At 31.1% G+C, this 4,662-nt stretch overlaps 1 pseudogene; it reads left to right on the top strand.

Annotated features, from left to right (window-relative positions):
• Positions 1-697: 697 nt before the first annotated feature.
• Positions 698-3,746, top strand: LOC121366280 (annotated as a pseudogene).
• The last annotated feature ends 916 nt before the right edge of the window (positions 3,747-4,662 follow it).

Genomic DNA, 4,662 nt, shown 5'->3' on the forward strand with positions numbered 1-4,662 from the left:
ATTACAATGGGCGCCTTTACATTCATCTTATGTGTTTTTTAAAGATGCTACAAAAATAGTTCAAAAATAATAATTTTTGCTTCTATTTTAAATTTTTTTTGAAACTGTACTGTTCATATAAAACAAACATTCCTCTTTCTGTGTGATTTCTCGTTAGGCCTCTTTTCAGCAAAGGCATTGCCATTTAAGTGTTTTATATTAACATTCTTATCATGTACATTGTTGTGTGTTGTGAGAGATGTAACATGAGTCAAGCGCAAAAGGACATACATATACATGTATGTATCTTGATTCAAGTTAGCTATTCATAAAGCTAACATAATGCTAACATTGGAATAGCTTCGTATCAAAAGCTGTATACAATGAGGCCCTCAGTGCAAAGAGTTGAATAAAGGAAATATGACAGGTGTCCTTAAATCAGAGGTGTTCTTTTAGAAATGCTTAATAGGCACTTAGATTCCACTTATGGAGTAAAATAAGAGTCTACAGGTACAGTACTTTGTATGTGTACAATGCTATTACATGATATTCAAGTACTTTTAGTAGTACCAATCAACATTATATATGTGTAGGCATATTCCGGTAATGTTCAAGTGTGAACTGTAGTCACAGTCTATGTCAACTATTAATTAAGCCTTGTTATGTAACAATGGTTTATGCTGACCACTATCTATTGTTAACTGTTTTCTCCTCCTAGTTACTTCTGCAATGTGTGTGACTGTCTAGTGAAAGACTCCATCAACTTTCTTGACCACATCAATGGAAGAAAACGTAAGTCTTACTATTTGAGGTCTTCGTCAACACTGTCTATGACCAGAGGGTTGGTAGGTTGAGGTGATGATGAATAGAGGGGTGTATCATTTAGTGTTCAATTAGTGAATGAGTTTAACTTTCTTTCATAGCATTGTTTAACATCTATGATTATGATATGATTGTTAGTAATATCAACATAGTGGTTAGGCCTTTATTTAAAGTCAAAATCATTGCATAATCTTAGCTATATGTATCAGTGCTTGTTAATTATGTGGTTTTGCCATTAAACCTTCTACTAGTAGTGGTTTTTCCATTGCATAATATTATATATATATAATATAATATATATTATATAATGTATACATATATGTAGCTATTTACAATTGTGTGATTGTCAATTGCTTAGCTTATACTAAATTATGAAGTGGAGAGTGTAAATGCCAACACTTTTTGAACCCGAGTTACTTACCAATTGTGTGATTGTCTATTATGATGAGAGTATAAACTGCCATATCCTTTGGTGTACCAATGATTCTCTCTAACTCTTTTTGTATAATGTCTTAAACTTAGTTAGTGATTCCTTGTTTAATAGTGCTTTTCAGTACTGTAAATGTGATGATACCCAAACTATGATTGATGATGTAATATCTATTAAAGTTAGTGGTACAAGAGGTCAAAGCTGAAGTCATTGTTTATACCTATACCTAGATGTGTCATCTTTAACAGAAAGTCAATAAAACAAGTGACCTTTCAGTATGCCAAATTTTGTTGACTTCCTATTCAAGTTGATACACCATTAAATCACTTCAGTTTTGCTCTATCCTTTGTTAAGTACATTTACATATGAAGGTGTCTACTTGCACACACTCTATGAAATCTTTGTGTTATTTTCACCTGTGGAGATACCAAACCTCTCTGGAAAGGTTACCTTTTATTACCAGGCTATAGAATTTACCACAATGGGAGTGTTATTGTGTTATTATCATAAGCTGTGATTATATAGTGTTTTAAAATGCATTACAGACAATGAAAGAATATCTTAGGCATACCTACTACTGAAATTTTTACTCCCAAACAAGACTGATGTCAATACAGAAACCATCTTATCCCATACTACAAGTATCTAATAATATTTAGTTATTATTGGCACTATACATGTATTAATTGTGCACATCTCTGTATTAAATTTGGCTGCTATACCTCACTCTACAATAATAATTGTATAGTGATAACTGTTCTTGAAAATAGCCTATATTGTTCTCTCTACTATATGTAGCACAATCTCATTAGATGTGAAATAAAAAAGGATGGAATAATAACCATTCTATAAAGGAAACATTCTCTTTCATTCTGGTATGGAGCACCATTCATCTTTTATCACCCACCCAGTATTCACATATTTCTTTCGTGGTAATTTAAATACTGTATTAAGTCTTATCTAAATGGTGTTAGTTTAGGGGACTGTTTGATGAATGAAGGGAGGCACTGTGTACTGTTAGAAGGCTGGAATAAACAGAACAAAGGTGTTCCTTGGTGTTATTAAAAATCAATTATCATACCAATGATTGTGTAAGAATAAAAAGTATTGTGTAATAATCACAAAGGAGGAGTGGGGCATTAGTCATAATTCATAATGCTTTGATAAAGTATTTGTCAACAAGGTTACAATAACAATCAATAACATACAATAACAATCATCGATACATTGTTAATACATATATATTTGGTATGATATTACTATAATCATATCTATTATCAGCATTAATAATATAGTGTTCTCAAAAATATGTCTTTATAAAAATGATTAAGTAATAAATGTACAAAATATGTCACTTATATTTTGTATAAAATAGTCCTAGGGATGACGTTCAATTACAAATAATACAAGTCTTATCATTGATAGATATGGTTGGTTCCTTTGACCTGGTTTAGCAGGTACTTGTTATAGATAAATCTTAGTTAAACAATGTTTATTTTAATGAAATACACGATACTTAACAAGTAGAAAATAGACACATAACAGTCTAAAATTAAATGTTTAGTTGATTCAAATTTATTTGGCAAAATTGTGAGGGAAAGTCCCTAGATTCTCCACTCCCCCTGTATGAATCCAAGTTTGTGCATGTGCTATGCTAATGTTTTGTTGTATATGTGTTGCTAGGTTACCATGAATATTAACTATTGTTATGTATTTGTACACAATATTTTGTATTGTTCTCTGTAGATCAACGTAATTTGGGTATGTCTATGAAAGTAGAGGCATCCACTTTGGATCAAGTTAAGCAAAGATTTCAAAAAATAAAGAAAAACTAACAGAGGAGAAAAACAATATGGTTAGTCTATAATTACAGTATATACTAAAGGACATGTAGTCACTAGAGGATCTCTTAAAATTTACATGTACGATATGCATGTATCTTTTTAAGTATGTAGGCAACTTAACATGTAAACTTAACACTCTCAATATAAACTTCCTCTATAGTTGATGACTTGTTGTTGTGGTTCAGTGTTATTTTTAAGTCTATACATTGAGGATGTCAGTGAACATACAATATAACCTCCACTGTAGAGAGGTTTTGCTGTAAATGTACAACATTGTAAAGAAATGTAATATGAACTTTAAATCTGACACCATATTGATTAACATTATTTGCTGTAATTTCTATGTAGATTTTCAGGAAAGAAGAAGACAAGCTTCAAGAAGAAGTAAGTAGATCAATTCATTAAATTACTCTCACCTCTTCTCTCTCTCGTTTTCTCTCTCTCTCTCCTCTCTCTTCTCTTCTTTCTTTCTTTCTCGCTCATTCATTCACTCTCACTCTCTCAGGAAGCAAAAATGAAGGAATATAGACGAGACAAGAGAAAAGAACGTATAGAGAAAAGCAAAAGGACAAGTTGTAGAGGAAGACAATGACGATGAAGAAAGTGTTGATCCTGAACTGGCAGCCATGATGGGATTTTCAGGATTTGGTACAAAGAGAACCAAATCATAACAACTCATGATAACATGTACATTTAATAATTAGTATCTCTCTCTTTTCACTCACCGTTATATTAATTAAAGTCTAGTATTATTTAATAAATTCTCACATTAACTTTACTCGATATTTATGTATAATATAGTATTATTATTTGTAATTGGATTATTATTCCTTCTGTTAGCCAATAAGGTAATGAAAAAGTGGAAATTGGAATTTCCTTGACTGTCTGAGTATGTCTGCATTTTATTTGTAGATCAAGGAGTTACTACAATTTGTGACCTCTTATGGCAAGTATCACATGTGTCGTCTATACAGAAGGTCTTCTGTTAGTGAAAAAAAATGTCGTTGGTCTCATGAGATGTATGTTCCTGTTTGAAAGGAATATCTTATTAAATGTATTTATTAAGATAAATTTACATATTTTGTGTAATTATCTTATATAGGTGAGTAAAGGATGGATGGTAGAAGGTTGTGTATTTAGGTTGAATATATGGGATAGAACTAGAGTACTAGACAGATGGACGCGTGATACCAATGCAGTAAACAGGTGTACGTTTGCTACTAGAAGCCTTAACAATGTGATGTAATCTTTATAATACAATGTGAATAACATCTATTATTGCCTTAGGACACCCACTTTGTTGACTGCACCTTATTTTAATACTAATGTTGCTCCTTATAAATAGTAATTTACTATAAATTATTACACTACCCTCAAACTAAACAATCATTTTACTATTGACAATGTCATAATTATGTCTGAAGCCTATTTTAATAGTCATGCATGCTTTATGTGACAGTACACAATGTCACATTGTACATGTACATACATATATTATACATGCACATACATTGTACATGTACATGTACATGTACAATATATAGTATACTATTCTTTTATTAGCTTCATATAATATATAGTGTAAAA

This window comes from Gigantopelta aegis, unplaced genomic scaffold (genome assembly GCF_016097555.1).
Source record: "Gigantopelta aegis isolate Gae_Host unplaced genomic scaffold, Gae_host_genome ctg5181_pilon_pilon:::debris, whole genome shotgun sequence".
NCBI lineage: Eukaryota > Metazoa > Mollusca > Gastropoda > Neomphalida > Peltospiridae > Gigantopelta > Gigantopelta aegis.